Here is a 17,793-nt window from a genome sequence, read left to right as displayed (position 1 = left end):
CAGTAGTGCCAGTTACATATCATGTTCCCAGTAGTGCCAGTTACATATCATGTTCCCAGTAGTGCCAGTGGGGGGTATGGCTAGGGGAAAAGTCTGGTAAGATTCTGTGCCACATTTTAGAGAGTGGCACTGTATGAAATGTAGCACCTACAGCCGACCGTGGCTCGTCTATCATTAGCAGGCTAAGATGCCACGAAACAGTATCATTATCTATCACATTGTATCAAAACTGCGGCAAATACATCTGTGATATAGGGGTTTTATCCCTTTGATGCATAGATACTAAAGTTTCTAAAAACCAAAACAGGTGATGTTACCCATAGCAACCAATCATTTTCTGTCTATCATTTTGTGGGATGCAATAGATTCTACATAGATCATTAAGAACAGGTGCAAGCAGTCATTGGACAGTGACCGACTATTCTGTAGAACCAGGCCATGTGGTACAATGCACCTGCTAATAGATACAACAAGGCCAATTAGAAAGGCAGGCACAGCAGGAAAAAACCCTGCTGTAACCCAGAGCAACCAACAGAATCTTACAGTTCATTATGTATTAACCATGCACCAGTAAAGTGACAGTCTGCTTCTGCAATGTCTAAAGGTGGCCATACAGCAGAAAGATATTGTACCCAATCATACAATCTCAATTGATTGTAAGATGGATTGTATGCAGATTGTGCGCACATCTTGTGTACACAAATCATACAATCAATCATCAGATGGATTGTATGACTGATTGTATGATGGATTGTATGCAGATTGTGTGCACATCTTGTATACACAGTCATACAGCAGATGGATTGTATGACTGATTGTATGTCCAAAAACCACCAAGGACTGCCTGGGATTTCAAGGGAAATTGTACACAATCATGAGCGCAATCGATCTTAAGATTAATCTTTCTGATGTATGGCCAGCTTTACAGCGGGAGAATCTACAGATGTAGCATACCTCCCAACTGTCACGATTACAGCGGAACAGTCCCGATTTTCGGGTCCTGTCCCGCTGCGGGGCATTGTCCCGCTGCGGGGGTGGCAGTTGGGAGACCCCCCAATCTAATAGAATAGAATTCTCGTATGAAAATGAGGTCACGGCTAATTAGCATAAGTCGCACCCTAATTTGCATATGCCCCGCCCCTTTTCAGGCGCTCGCACCTCGCCGCGCAAGTGTCCCTATTTCACCAACACAGAAGTTGAGAGGTATGATGTAGCCAGAATCATCATTGCCGCCATTCGGCTGCTTGTTTGTCGCGACAAATTTGCACCACAGTGCGGAATCGCCATGCTGCCACGTAATTGAATTAGACGACTAGATCATGGCGATTTGAGCAGGAATGATGAGCTCCGCTACTTCTTTATAGCCGTTTTACGTCCAAGTATGCATTGGTCCTGTATTTGTGAAGGGCAGTACAGATGGTGTAATGGTTAGCATTACTGCCTCACAGCGCTGAGGTCATGGGTTCGATTCCCACCATGGCTCTAACTGTGCGGAGTTTGTATATTCTCCCCGTGCTTGCGTGGGTTTCCTTCGGGTGCTCCGGTTTCCTCCCACAATCCACAAATATACTGGTAGGTTAATTGGCTCCCAACAAAAATTACCCTAGAATGTCTGTGTGTGCGTGTACATGTGGTAGGGAATATAGATTGTAAGCTCCACTGGGGCAGGGACTGATGTGAATGTTCAAATATTCTCTGTAAAGCGCTGCGGAATATGTGTGCGCTACATAAGAAACTGTTAAAAAAGAATAAATAAATAGACCGGCATAATGCCGAATAGGCTATAGACTTAGAGTAAAACGGACCCTGGTAATAGGTAGATCTGTAATACCATGATTGATTGCAGCTTCTCCCCGATACAGTGACGAACCATGTGTGGGAGAGTAGAGGGAGAAAAACCTTAATATATGGAGGAAGGTTATGGCAGAGGATGGATGAGGGCTTTCAAGTGGTCCTTGAGAGGTGGTGGAACTCCTTTCCCTCTCCCATCTAATTTCCCCCCTCGACTCCCCTATTAGGCAGGGCAAGTGGTAGAGGTTTTGGCACCACCCCCCCCCCCCTTCCCCCTGTAAACTATAATACCTTTTCTATTAAAATTATGGTGCAGGGCCAAGCAGAGGCGTACCTATATATTCGTGGGCCCCATAGCAAAAGTTTGGAAAGGCCCCCTATTTAGCAACTGATGGTGATGAATGTATGTAAAACATATTACTAGACAGCAAAGATGGGCCCCCTTCAGCTCTGGGCCCCATAGCAGCTGCACCCCTTGTGGTAGTTACGCCCTTGGGGCCAAGGAGGACTTTGAACTTGTTTTACCTCACCATGGAAGGTAGTGGAACCCATTTGCACCACGTAACCGCACCCCTGTACTTTGACCCCTGGATGAGGGTAGTGCCAGCGCAAAGCTTTTCTATGAAGCGGAGTTTGGAAGCTGGTTGTTTTTGTGTTGTTTTTTGAGACATATAGTCTAAAACTTTTCTATGGAACATCAGCTGGAGTCTGCAAGTGTTGTGTGAAATGTAAATCTTGTTATATTACTGCACATTAAATCCCGGCTACAGAACATTACCTTCCCTCTTAAGGGCGCCGGCGGGGAGGGGTGAAAAATGACTGAAGGCATCTGAGGCGGCCTGCTTGGGTAGGATGATAAAACTGCCCTCCTGGATCAAGCGCTGGCGGAGATCTGCAGAGAACAATGCCTGGCAATAAATCACCAGGCACGCGCCAAGCTGGGTGCTATTTATTATGCCATTTATGAAAACAGCAATGAGTGAAATCTGCAGTACATGTGAGAATTGTCATTTATCACTTTCCTGGAGTGGCAGGGTCGTTATTCAGTTCCCGAATACATGCGGCTGAATTACCAGCTCCCAGAATTGTTAGGGAACTGGAGGCTGCAGAGAGCCAAGTCAGACTCTCAGTTGTGGTAAAAAATACTTTTTTTTTTTTTTTTACAAATATTACATTTAAATACTGTGTATATATATCAAATTTAATACTACTAGGTGGCCAGTATGCAGATTTTGCATGCAAATGGGCCAAACGTCAACTTATAACTTTGATTTGATAAATGAGCAATTCGTCAGAAGCGGAGAACTCTTTAAAACGGTAGCTCATTTATGGATTCCGGTTAAGTATGAAGGGAGGAAGAGGTATCGTCACCAAAAATCACCTTCTAGAAATAATGGGTGAAATGTAATAGGATGAGAGATTCGGAAAGTGAGAGATTTTGTAAGAAATCTACAGGTTTTTTTAAAGCGGCGATCGTTTACACTTTAAACGGAAACTGTTTTTGCAGTGTAGATGATTGCCGCTTTAAAAAAACTGGAGATTTCTTACCGAATCTCTCACTTTCTGGATTTCTCATCCTACTGCATTTCTCCCAATATATACAGTATGGTGAGGATATATATATATATATATATATATATTTTTTTTTTTTTTTTTTTTTAAATCAGAGCAGAATATTACCCCATACTCAATGGGCGGTATTCAATGAGAATACCTGCTTACAGCACATGAATAAAAATAGCATGCCCCTCCTCAGAATAAAATTCCTGATTTTTTGACACCAAACGTAAAAAACAAAACACTTTATTTTAAAAGTTCACATTCCACTTCTCCATAAAAAGATAGCGATTGCTACTCGGTGAATCATGGCGAAAAAAACCTTCAAATGTATTCGCCATGTGGTCATTGAATAGGGTGATTCACCGTTTTAGTCAAAAATTCGCCAAACAGCACAAATTCGCCATAAAAACATGGCGAATCAGGCTCATTGAATACCGCCCATTGGGTTCATTGTATGAAAAACGCACAGAGCCCTGGGCTATGTCAGGGTATGATGACAATCAATGACTAAATATAGGCACCCCTGACCAGTTCTGCACCCAGTATACTGTATACCTGCATTAGAGTTATTATACACAGGAGGATCATTTCTCCAAGTGCATCAGCTCCCACTTTATGGCTAGTAAAGATATTACGTGCACCACCACCACCCCCACATGTGAATGGGAACCCATTGCCGTACACAGTAGTGACTCTCTTCCACTGTCCACGTGTCCCAGATTCTGATTTCCATTAGTCATCTCGGCCTATGTCAGAAATGCCCCTAGAGTTGTTGTATTTCTAGAATACTTTAGTCACTGGCTATGGGCTTCACTTTGCAGCGCTGGTTGGGGGATCCAGAATAAGGTCCTGAGTGTACACAATAAACAATATTGCAAAAGATATCGCTGTAAAGCCCCTTTCTGAGCAATATCCATTACCGAATCCTCTAGTGTGCTCAGCATTAGAGAGATTCGGGGACAGAGGTCAGGAAGGGATAACCATGGAAAGTAGCGGGGTTATGGCAGGACAGATTCATACTGAGGTCAAGTGAACTCAGGTGCAGCTAAACCTAATCTATTCTAAACTCAGTCCAGAGTGTGAGGGTATTGCTATGACAGCAGCACTGTACTGTATTGTAAGGTGTGTGAGATCTACAACAGGGAGCTCAGTAACTGCAGTCAGTGACTAATCATTCCCTCTAGAATAAAGGGGCCTATACACTTAGCGATGTGGGTAGATGCTAGATCGCCATGTCACAGGCTGTGTTTGAAAAATGTCAGACAGGAGCTTATTGGCTGGCTGTTGATCGCTCTCCATTTTATCACTTTTGAATCTTACTGCATCTGGCCCACACCTTTCTCTTAGTACACCACTATACAGAGCACCATCATTACTCGCTGTGAAAGTTCTAAGTACCTTTGTTATTACACTGAGTGATGAGTCCTGATTGTACCAGCTCCGACACTGAAAGAAGTCAAGTAAAAAAGAAATTCTAGGTGGAACTTTTTCCTCTCTCAGACACCAGTAATAAAAGATCCACGAAAAGCCAGAGTTACAATAGAAGAAAATAAAAGAGTTATTGATTATCATCCTTCCAACGAGATGCAGTCTGAGAACTCGCGCAGGTTAACACCGTGCACAATGAATGCGCTTTTGCTTGGGTGGGTACTGATTTCAAAATAACCCCTTGATTCAGAGTTAAAATATGAAACGCCAGGTTTGATTCTGACCTCCGCTCGCTGCACAAAGTTTTTAACTTGGCTCATGGTCCGATAGGCTGGCAGGTTAATTGGTTTGCCTGCGTACGCCTGTGGTAGGGAAATCCGATTAAAAGCTCCACTGGAGGAGAGGTTCGTGTGCCTTAATACGCTTATTTGGTACTACAGGGCTACGGAATATGTTGGCTCTATTCTATATAGACAAAGTGGCATTAATACAAAGGGCTATGGAGATTATTGTTGAGTGTTCTAGTGATTGCAGTTATAACTGTAATTGCGGAGTAATTGCCTGGGTCAGGGTATTTATAAAAGCGGCCGATTGGTCGATCTGCGCATGCGTTCACGCCTTGGATCTGAATGCCCATGTTTCGTCTTTGAGTTCCATTACATATAATACTTAATTAGTTACTGCATTTTTCGCAGGTTTTTGCTAGAATTTCCATTTGAACTTTTTAATTTAAGTGCCAGTTTTTCGACTGTCAGAAAAATCATCACAGTTGGAAATTTGCATAGATCAGAGGAGTACTACTACTCGCCAATCTACATGTTTTCGGTGAAATTGGCAGCATTTTTGCTAAATTTTTATTCACTTTTCACAGGTGCCGATTCATTTAAAAAAAAAAGTGAATCAGCATTGGCAAAAATACAGTATACTAAAAAAAAGGCAAAGATGCACGCAATTGAATACTACTGTGCAGTTTTTTGGCTCGCCGATCTGTGTTTTCAATTAAATTGCGGGCATTGTCACAAATTTTTTATTCACTTTTCTCCAATGCCAATTCAATTAAAAAAAAAAAAAGTAAATCAGCATTGGCAAAAATATACTAAAAAAACATAGAAAATACTCTTAATTGAATACTAAAATCCTAGTAAAAAACAACAAAAAAACAACAACCAAAAAACCTAGTATTGAATACCCCCTAAGATGCAGAACTTTAAGAAAAATATGGTACGCTGTTCCTCCCGCAGCATCTCAAGTCATGCCCGGTGTCTCAGCGTATAGATGCTAAGTAGAAAATTTACTAAAGCTTTAAAAATGAAAAGAGATGATGTTGCCCATAGCAACCAATCAGATTCTGTCTATCATTTTTCTATTGCATCCTAGAAAACGACAGACAGAATGGTATTGGTTGCTATGGGAAACATCACCTCTTTTCATTTTTAAAAGCTTTAGTAAATGTAAACATGGATTTTAAGACATACTGTTTCTGAAATCAATTTAATGTGGGAAATATTTGTTAAAGATGGGGCTCATTCTACCTAAAAAAATCAGTTACACCCCCCCCAAGGTGGGATTATGACTTTAAGGCCGAAGAACAACATAAGGAAAGTTACATTTCTCTGGAATCTGCAATCACCATTCCCCCAACGTTAACTGTATCATCTTTCAAACATGTGCACTGTGGGAATGATACAGTTCAAAGTTTAATCTACCGGTATCATCAGAATAAAAAAAAAAACTGCATTGAGAATCCACTGTGCAACACGATGGCCTATCACAGACAAGACACAATTTAACTCTATAGCTTCCGAAGAACACATCGTAGAGTACGATGCACACATCCTTTCCTTCTATTTCCTACTATTAATAAGCTGTACAGTTCCATAGAAGTTTAGGAGAGACAAGCATTTCCTCTGGTGACAGGACAGGCGCATTACAAGTAGGGATGGCCATCGTTACAGTCGCCATTGATGGTTGCCAACAATGGTAATTCTGAAACCAGCCATCGATAGTATTGACCTATTTGATGGATAACCATCGATACTTTTAGCTATAGATGCTCAATCATTAATTTTGACTGAATGGCCCATGGGCCTATCAGAACTTGGGGGCGTGGCTCCTGGGGTGTCAGGGGCGGAGCTGTGTTCCGTGACCCACCTTGAAAAAAAAAGGAAAATTGGTTCTCCTTTGCCACCGATGTAGGGAAACTATCTGGTTCTCCTACATCGATGGCAAAAGTATTCAACATCGGCCATAAACCATCGATGATTTCAAATCATGTCCTCTGAAATGAATAACAAGGTTTTTGTAAAAAAAAATTTTTTTTTTACATAACCCGACAGAACAAGAAGCTTTTGTGGTGTTTAGAACGCAACCACCTTAAACATTCCAGAAAGATCTCTATACATCTGCTACAACACAAAAACTCATTTCAATAGCGACGCGGATTAACCCTCGGCTGCTGGAGGGGACAGATCCCTATCGCGCACTCTATTCCTTCAGCTGCCTTCAGACTATGCTGGACGGGGAAATAAATCTTGCTCACCGCTCAGACTAGGTCAGCAATATTTATGCTAAAATGACTTGCAAGGCGGCAGGATCCCAGCGTTCCTGGGAATAGGAGCTGTTAAACACGATTTCGTTTTAAGTTACTAACTGCGGCATATTGTCACAATGCAACGATTTAAGTACATATACGATGTTTGGGGGTCTGCGCGGGTGCAAGTCTCGTTCTGCTGATGTGCAGAACCCGTCTCACGACATCGCTCGCAGCTACCCGTCAGCTGCGGTTCAATCCCAGGACTGAAAAAATGTCCCAGGTTTTGCTATAACCAGTGCAATTGGGCGCTGACGACTAACCTCGGCATGCTTGAAAGCAGATAACAGAGAGAAATAACCTTCTGCTATAGTATATGCAAACATTTATCAATATCTCCTCTACGTACTATTCTATGGCATCGCAAAATCATTCAGATGTACTAAAAACCCATGAGTGCACATTTGCTGCATATAGATTATTCACATATGGGCGGGGTTACCTGTAGGGGCGACTGCTGGGATCCAGGTTGCAGTGGTTGCGCAGTCTTGTGAATGCGCAGTGGAGGCCTTGCTGGAGGGTGGGGGTTCTCCCTGCACCATAACGGTGGCCGAAATGTTAACTCATCGTCTGTATTTCTTCCTGCCTTGCTTCGGTTAGAGGTTTTTAAATCCTCTTTAAATTCTTAATTTATCTGACTTGGATGCAAGTACGCAGAACCGATGTCCTGCAAGTCTGCTTTGTTCCAGGCAAATAGGATTAGCACCGAGCCAGAGCTGGTGGGCATCCGAAACATCACTGTGGCCCTATAGATTGTAAGCTTGCGAGCAGGGCCCTCCTACCTCTATGTTTGTTTGTTACTACCCAGCTTGTTTTATCATTGTTTCCAATCTGCTGCGCTATATAAGAAAAAATAAATACATTTGTTAAATATAGAGGAACAGATACTGTGACTCCTTATACTGACTGCTGGCCCCTTCATTCAGTAGCCCAGGATATTAGGGAGCCTAGTGCGCATATGGTGTCCTATGACCTGCGAACGTTCCGGCAGGGACATAGACCTGCCACCTAGCAAGTCCCCGTCTGCCCACCCTACATATAGATCTGTTGTCTCCTGGAGCTGTCTTTATACAGAGCAGCTAAGGCCTGAGACCACGCGTGGCTATGGAGATAAAATTAGGCTTCGTTGGCAATCACCAGGGAGGAGCGTTCTAGGCCAGCTGCCAGCAGCAGCGTATTATAGTCTTCATTCTGCCAGTGGTACGGTTTCTAGAGATAGCAGATTCTATGCCGTCATCGCCCTGCTGCTTTGTAACGTTCTTCAGCGTGATGCTGGTGCCGGTATGTGCCTGGCATTCTTATATGTTATACTCCAGCAGCGGTTCTGAGGCACTCATAGGGTTCTGCCTTTTCTGTTCTCTACTGCTAGGGCTCTGCCACTGGTGAGGCGATTGCCACATATGCCCCTTATACAGGAGGAGCGCGGACATGCTGAATGTCAGAACGGTCAGTGTGTTCCTTGGGGCGGCACTGGGTTGTACAAGTCTGCTTTCCGCTATCTCTCTACTTTTATCGACCAGATGGTACAAGGTGCCAAGCCAACCGCTGAACATAAGGAAACGTCTACCACAATCACCCTAATCAAAGTCCCTGCTTTACTGTGGCAATACTGTGTCACAGCGCTGAGGTCTTGGGTTTGAATACCACCATGGTCCTAACTGTGTGGAGTTTGTATATTCTACCCATGCTTGTGTGGGTTTCCTCTGGGTACTCCACACTGAGGGCCTTATTCTGATTGAGTCGAATGGCTCTGAATGCGGACGGACGGCCGATGGTTGGTGTTTGCGCATGTGCGGAGGCGTATCTGCACATGTGCGAACGCCTCACGCGTCCGAACACGGTGTGAGATCCGTGCAGAAAATGATCGTACTGAACCATCCGAGCAGGGGGTCGAGAGGAGCGTGAAGGGCTGATTTAGCTCATTACCATATGCGTACGCCCCACGTTTCATGGGCGTTCCCATGAAAAAGCTGGGCGTAAGTATGGTAATCCGGCCGTGACGAGCGTGTGGGGGGCAGACATATGACATAGCCGGATTCCAGCTGCCCGCCCATATCCCTGCTTTTCCACTGAGAAATGCCCGAGTGGTCTGGAGCACTCGGTGCTGCCTGACCACTCGGTCCAGCATTCGGTGGTCGGTGACCATCGAATGATGGGGGAGGTTCCCACAGATGGAGGAGGTGTTCACCTGAAAAATCCACTTGCGGTCCGTTCGGTCAGCGTCTTACCGCATTCGGATGGAGTGAGGGATCCGTACGCTAAGAACACTCGGTTCCTGTCTGAAAATACGCATCCGTCCGATTCAACTAGAATAAGGGCCTGAGTGTGTGCGCGTGTTTGTGTGCGTTTAGGTCAGACCAGATGGGCCAAGAAGTTCAATCTCTTAGATACGTTCTCCAGCAGTGTATCCAACTGTAACTGGGTGTGAATAATCTGAACTCCACCTAATTATGTGCAACAATCCCAACATTCACGTTATGTTCGAAATAAACAGGTACGATAATTCTACTTTACAGCATTTCAATCATATAACAAATAAAAATAAAAATAAAAAAGACAGTACAATATACCAAACTACTATTCTCGGATCTACTGTAGTTAAACTTTAGTTCCTTTCCCATGTGCACTATGGAAGAAGTGGAACCCTCGAATAGAGTTGGTGCACACTGGAGGAAATTTGCAAAGATTGGCGTTCTAATGAAGACGGGATGTTGCCCATAGCAACCAGTCAGGTTCAACTTATTTATTTAGCACCTTCTACAAGACAATAGATAGAATCTGATTGGTTGCTATGGGCAATGATCCCGTCTTCAGCAGAACACCCACCTTAGTAAATTTACCCCATTGATTCTCAATCTGACACAATGGTTCTAAAACAGTGAAGTTCAATACCATTTTTCCAATTTTAATTTCATAAAAAATTGAGATGAATTAGACAAGTTGGTTGGGTTCCATGACATTCCAGCGTGGGCCGAGCCCTGAACTTACAGCAGCAAACTAAAAAATGACACATTCTGGCTGTTTTTAATTATGGTAAGCTTCAGCCATGAACAATGAGCCTTGAACTTCTAACGCTAGTAGTCAACATTTTTTTTTTTTTTAAAGAAGCTGTTAACATACACGTACTTTCTCCATGAATCAAAATTATTATTTAAAAAAAAACTGTAAAACATTTAATACAATGAAAATGTGAACCTTGTACGCAAATTGCCAACCCAACAAGTTCAGTAACAGTGATCACAAATTAAGCTCCAAATTTCCAAATTCAAATTTGAATCGAGCTTGTTTGACAATGGACAGTTACATGGTCGCCAAGATAGTGAAATACGATCAAGTTGAAAACCGGGTCAAAGTTTTTGAGCATTCGAAAAACCCGATAAACCAACAGCTGTGAGAACACAAAATTCTCGTTGAATGAAGGGGGAATATACTAAGGATCCTACACCACCATAATGACCAAACCTTCCAAAATCGAATCATTCCGTAAGGGATTCTCAGTGATACGAAGAGCTTATGTAATCATTGCCAAGAGCTCAAGAGTCTTTATCTCCTTGAAAACGAGATGTTTACTTAAGGTCTACGGTCTTTAAAAACATAAATAAAAATAGGATCTAGCGAAGGCTGTCGTTGCTGGAGGCAAAACAGTTATCCGTAGAGTATATCAGTATAAATTGATATGATTTGCCTATTAGAAGTAACATGCGGCTATTCACTTGGCTTGCCGGAACACTCTCCATCCAACTGAGAACGCAGCAAATCTGAGGGACCTCATTTGTAAAAATGAGATCCTATTTATAGCAATGCTCTTGTAACTGTGCAATCAGGATGCCAAACAGCTTGTCAGAAAATGACTGATTGCTATTTCTTGAGGAAGTTCTCTCCGATTAGTATGGCGCGCACGTCCCCCCCTATATTTAGCTCTCTCGCTGCTAGAGGTGCATAAAATGCATTAAATTTTCCCTTGGCTCTATTATGGATGCGTCTCACACAAATGAACAACTTAAAAAAAAAGAAGAAGATGGAAAAACACCACATGGGGCAAGATTTTGGAAAAAGAAAAGGAGTAAAATATAATGTTGACAGGGGCAATATAAATTCCAAGTCAGAGGATAGTTTCATAGAAAAGAAGCTCCAATCAGATCCAAAGTAAAAACTGGTCAATGGAAATCAGCTGTTAAAGGTGACCTGCGCCGGCTTGGAGGTAACGTGACAACAAGAGTTACCGCTACGGAGAGAGATGGAATTCAGTGCAACAAAGCAAAGTTACGGCACACTTGCCGACTTTTAAAAGCAACACATGAGTGTGGTTACAGTGGACTGATCCGTCTGAAATTTGAGTGTACATAACAGCTGCATAATGGGGTAAGGTACAATCAGGGAGATTGCTATGCTCTTTGGGGAGTAAGGGAGATCGGTGATTTTTTAGGGAGTCTCCCTGACATTTAAAAGAGTTGGTAAGTATGAGTTAGGGATGTAATCAATTCTTGGAGATAAGCGGTTACAATTTTCATATGTGTTCGGTTTCAGGACTGATGTTTTGGTAACAGCCACGGATTTTCCTGCACACCTCTAAGGGGTGTATGAAAAATTTGAGGTGCTGGTGAAACGGTTGGCCGGTGCTTCTTGGCCATCGATGCAAACTAAATTGCCTTCTAATTTTTTTAACCACAGATTTAATCCGGCTCAGACCCTGGGCACAGAAGACAGGTTTTATATAGAATGAAGGCCATGATGTTAGTTAACTCAGAACAAGCTACATCCCTGGGGCATGAGGTACTATTGTATGTGCCTCATACCTCAGCAATGTCAGTAATGCTTAGTGATTTCATAGACTGAATACTTGAATCTGATAGAATGAAGATCAGTTTGGCTCACACAATGGGGTTTATTCTGGTTCACTCGGAAAGGTACAATCACTCTCTAATGGACAAAACCATATGCACTGCAGGTAAGGCTGATGTAATGTGCACATGTTACATCAGCCCCACCTGCAGTGCATATGGTTTTGTCCATTAGGGGGTGATTCTGCCTTTCCGAGTGAATCAGAATAACCCCCAATAGCCGCCTCCAGTTTGGAACAGAGACATTTAGGGTTGGATTCAAGAGCAAGAAACTTTGCAGATGGACAAGCAATGCAAAGTTGGCAAATACATGTATTATGTTTGCATGCAGGGTAAATACTGGCAGCTTTTACACGTAGTACACACATCCTGTACAACTTTTTTTGTTACACTGCAATTTATATTTGCGTTTGGATTTGCCCCTACCAAAACTCTCTGCACATCTGCCCCACCTGCAGTGCAATATGGTTTTGTCAAAGGCTCCAATTCAGACCTGCTGGAGACAAAAAATAGGAATTTGGTACTCACCGATAATTCCCTTTCTCCGAATCCGAAGGGGACACTGAAGTACTACGCTGGGGATAGTGTGGTGTTATGGAGGAGTTGGCACTTTAAGAACTTGAAGTGTGGTGTGGCTCCTCCCCCTCTATCCCCCCCTCAGACTCCAGTCTTAGATACTGTGCCCGAGAGGAGAAAAGAGACCAGGAAACCTCTGACAGAGAGAGAGAGAATGAAAACAAGACACCGAAACAAAAATAAGTCAAAAGAACTTACATACAGACCATCGCATGCAACACAACCTGGCCACATGCGACCTGTAAAAACCCCTCCCTTACCAGAAGACCAGTGCCGGGAGGGCGCTCAGTGTCCCCTTCGGATTCGGAGAAAGGGAATTATCGGTGAGTACCAAATTCCTATTTTCTCCTTCATCCTCTGGGGACACTGAAGTACTACGCTGGGGACGTCCCAAAGCCATCCCCACGGGCGGGAAGGCGCTGGGCATCCTGAAGCACCGCGCGGCCAAACCTAGTAGAGGATGCCGCGAAGGTGTCAAACCTATAAAACTTAATAAAGGTATTGGGCCCAGACCAAGTGGCTGCCCTACATACCTGAGAAAGAGACACCCCCCTGGCCGCCGCCCAAGAAGGTCCCACCGAACGGGTGGAATGAGCCGAAACTCTAGTAGGCGGAGGCCGGGAGGCCTGAACATAAGCTTGTTTAATGGTTAGACAAATCCACCTGGCCAAAGTTTGCTTGGTAGCCGGCCAACCACGTTTTGCGGAACAGTATAGGACAAACAGAGAATCCGACTTCCTAAGATCCTTGGTTCTGTCCACATAAACCCGCAAAGTTCTGACCACATCCAGTGAAGCGAACTCTCCTGTCAAGGCCGGAACCACGATTGGCTGATTAAGATGATAAGCCGTCACCACCTTTGGCAAGTAATCCAATCTAGTCCGGAGTTCCGCCCTATCTGAGTGGAACACCAAATACGGAGAACGACATGAGAGAGCACTGAGGTCAGACACTCGTCTAGCCGATGCCAAAGCCAGTAAGATCACCGTCTTCCAGGTAAGTAAACGTAAATCAATAGATTCTAAAGGCTCAAACACCTCCGACTTGAGATAGTCCAGCACCAAAGGAAGATCCCAAGGTTCTTCCGGAGGTCTTACCGGAGGCTGCAGCCTTAGAACCCCATTCAAGAATGTTTGTATTTCCGGCATCAAGGCTAATCGCCTATGAAAGAAAACCGACAAGGCGGACACCTGGACCTTAAGGGACCCTAAACGAAGGCCCGCCTCAAACCCTGATTGCAGAAACCTCAACAATCGGGACAAAGAAAAAAACAGCTGTAGGGCACTTGTGTCGTTCACACCACGACACATAAGATTTCCAAATCCTGTAATAATGCCGGGAAGTAACCTCCTTCCTGGCTCTCATCATTGTGGGAATGACCTCTTTAGGTACCCCACGCCTACTCAGCAGCTCGGCCTCAACAGCCACGCTGTCAAACGCAGCTGCCTTAATTCTTGGTAGACGAATGGTCCCTGTTGCAATAGATCCTCTCTTTGAGGCAGTAGCCAGGGTTGATCTATCAGGAGCCCCTGAAGATCGGCAAACCAAGGCCGACGAGGCCAATTTGGAGCTATGAAAATCACCGTTGCCTTCTCGCGCTTGATCCGTTTGAGTACTAACTGAATCAAGGGTAACGGAGGGAACACATAGATTAGATGGTAATTCCACTCTGCGGTCAGAGCATCCGTCGCCACTGCCTCCGGATCTCGTGACCTGGAACAATACTGAGCCACCTTGCAATTCCGTTTGGATGCCATCATGTCTATCTGAGGTAACCCCCAACGATTGACAATCTGGCCAAACACCTCCGGATGCAGAGCCCACTCCCCTGGGTGCACATCCTGGCGACTTAAGTAGTCCGCTTCCCAATTGTCCACCCCTGGAATGAACACCGCCGAGAAGGCCAGAGAATTCCTCTCCGCCCATTGAAGGATCGGGCGTACCTCCTGCATAGCTGCCCGACTGCGCGTTCCACCCTGTCTGTTGATATATGCCACAGCCGTGGCATTGTCCGACTGAATTCGGATCGGCTTCCCTCTGATGAACAGGTCCGCCTTGAGAAGAGCCAGACGGATAGCCCGAATCTCCAGAATATTTATCGGCAGCCTTGATTCCTGCGGAGACCAACGGCCCTGAAAGTGACGTCCCATCACAACCGCCCCCCAGCCCCTCAGGCTGGCATCCGTCGTGATGATAGTCCACTCCCAGACTCCGAACCGACGCCCCTCCAACAGATTGGCCGTGTGAAGCCACCAGTGAAGGTGCAGGGTGAAAGAATTACCGTCCTGTGCATGTGGACATGCGAACCCGACCACTGTCTCAACAGATCGAGTTGAAAAGTCCTGGAGTGGAAACGGCCGAAAGACAGAGCCTCGAAGGAGGCGACCATCTTGCCAAGCAACCGAATGCAAAGGTGCACCGACACCCTCCGAGGACGAAGCACCTGCTTCACCAAGTCCTGAATCGAGGCAATTTTCTCCAAGGGAAGGAAGACCCGCTGTACTTCTGTGTCCAGAATCAGTCCAAGAAACAAAATCCTTTGGGAAGGTACCATCTGGGATTTGCCATAGTTTAGAATCCAGCCATGCCGAATCAAGGTCTGACAAGTCACGTGAAGAGCCTGTTCCAGCTGACTCCTGGATCCGGCTTTTATCAACAAATCGTCCAGATACGGAACAATCTTGACTCCTAGTGTGTGGAGAAAGGCAACCATGACTGCCATTACCTTGGTAAAAAGGCGAGGCGCCGATGACAGGCCAAAGGGCAGAGCCCGAAATTGAAAATGTTGGTCCTTGATTGCGAACCGAAGGAACCTCTGGTGTAAGTCGTAAATGGGAATATGTAGATAGGCATCCTTGACGTCCAAGGATGCCAAATATTCCCCCGGTTCCAGACCTGCCACCACCGAGCGAAGCGACTCCATTTTGAATCTGTGGTACATAATGTACTCGTTCAGCTTCTTTAAATTTAAGATCGGCCTTACCGACCCGTCTGGTTTTGGAACCAGGAAAAGAGGAGTATAAAACCCCTCTTTGCGTTGATCGGTTGGGACATGCATTACCACGCCGGCTGATAACAACCGCTGAACTGCTTGGAGTAGTAACTGGGAGTCTTTTTCCGCATGCGGAAGACCCATCGTAAAAAACTGTTGAGGAGGAGAACCGGCAAACTCTAGTTTGTATCCCCGAGACACGACTGAGAGAACCCACTTGTCCTTGCAGGATTCTTCCCAGACCTGCCGGAAATCCAGAAGCCGCGCTCCTACTCTGGGATCCCCCAGGTAGGAGGGGAGGGCGTCATGCCGCGGGCTTTTCTGGCTGCTTGGCGTCTGCACGCCGGGAGCCAGGGTTCGCGGCGGAGGTGGCGGCGCCAAAGCCTCTACCTCTACCACGGCCCGAGGTAAAGGAACCTCTGGACTTACCTCTAAATTTCGGGGCCCCTCGAAAGGAGCGAAAAGCCGGACCCTGGTAAGGTTTTTTCGGAGAAGGCGCTGAGGAAGGGAGGAAGGTAGATTTACCCCCTGTCGCCTGAGCAATTAATCTATCCAGCTCTGGGCCAAAAAGAACATCCCCCGTAAAGGGAAGAGCTTCCACTGCTTTTTTTATATCCGCCTCCGCCTGCCAAGACTTAAGCCACAAAGACCGTCTGGCTGTAATAGACAGAGCCGAGATCCTTGCCACCAGTGAAGCCGAATCCCTGGCCGCCTCTCCAATATATGCCGCGGATTCCCGCATTTGATCAGCCAACTGAGCTAACTCCTCAGGAGGCCTCTGCTCCTCCAAGCCCCTGGACAAATCCTCTGCCCATTTCTCCATGGCCCTGCTGACCCAGGAGATAACAAAAATAGGACGCAAAGAAACCCCAGCCGTAGAAAAGATGTGCTTAAGCCCCGCCTCCAAACGCCCATCTGGCGCCTCCTTCAGGGCCACCGCTCCCGGAATGGGAAGCGCTGCCTTCTTTGAAAGCTTAGAGACGGAAGCGTCCGCTAACGGCGGGTTCTCCCATTTCGCCCTGGCTTCCGGGGCAAAAGGGTAAGACGCCTTAAAGTGCCTGGATAACTGAAACTTTTTCTCAGGCACTTTCCAAATGTCCAACAGAGGCTTCTCCAACTCTATGGACTCAGGAAAAGTTACCGCAGCTTTAACAGGACGGCCAAAAATAGAAACCGGAGCAGGAGGTTCTTGCTCAGCAACATTAAGAGTCACCTTAATAGCCTGAATCAAGGCCTCTAAACCTTGAGCCTCATCCTGAACACCCTGCTCTTCATCCACAGGTGCAAAGGTATCATCCAACACCTGACACTCCCCCTCCTCTAGAGGGTTAACTTCCTCCTCATCAGAGGTATCAATCCTCAAAACCAAAGGAGCACCCCTTTTTTTAGGTGGAGGGGGGGCGCTGGACTGTGTAGGCATAACGGTGGATTGTACCAGCGAATCCACTGACCTAATCAACTCTCTGGCCCATGAAGGCTCAGCAGAAGACATAGTAGACAGATGAGAATGTAAAATCTCCCTGTCCCTACGAGACGCTGCCAGCTCAGAAGCTAAGGTAGCTAACACACTTGTAACCCCTTCAGCATTAAGGAGAGCAGCTTGCTGTTGAACAGCCCCTCCTTTATAGCAATCCTTACACAGTGACACACCTTTCACATGTTGTGTAAATTGCTGATTACACTGAGTGCAGGTGAACAGCTTCTGAGAAGCCTTAGAGCCAGAAGCTTTTGTTGCCATAATGCAATCCAATACAAACACTTTCACACAGCACACTCTAACACACAGATAGCAGTGTAAACCCAGCAGTGTAAAAGAAGGAAATACAATAGGGGGAGAGGAGCTTACCTTCCCCGAATTAGCCCACCAGAATACTCCAAGCGGGGACTCCTAAAAAGGAGAAACCCCTTCACTCACCCAGCGCAGTGACACAGTCTGTCCAGTCTGGGATGAAAAACGCTTTGCTGTCCTGAAGCAGAAGGGCTCTGAAGAGGCACAACAAACAGAGGAAGGCAGC

General features: G+C 45.5%; 1 protein-coding gene across 2 annotated transcripts in view; it reads right to left on the bottom strand.

Moving 5' to 3' along the window:
- KLHL29 (kelch like family member 29) overlaps positions 1-17,793 on the bottom strand; it is a 633,192-nt gene that overhangs the window by 566,511 nt on the left and 48,888 nt on the right. The window lies entirely within an intron of this gene.

Source organism: Crinia signifera, chromosome 3 (assembly GCF_055691185.1).
Source record: "Crinia signifera chromosome 3, ASM5569118v1, whole genome shotgun sequence".
NCBI classification, from domain to species: domain Eukaryota; kingdom Metazoa; phylum Chordata; class Amphibia; order Anura; family Myobatrachidae; genus Crinia; species Crinia signifera.
Note: the sequence above shows the minus strand (reverse complement) of the source record. Positions and strands in the feature narration are given on the sequence as shown.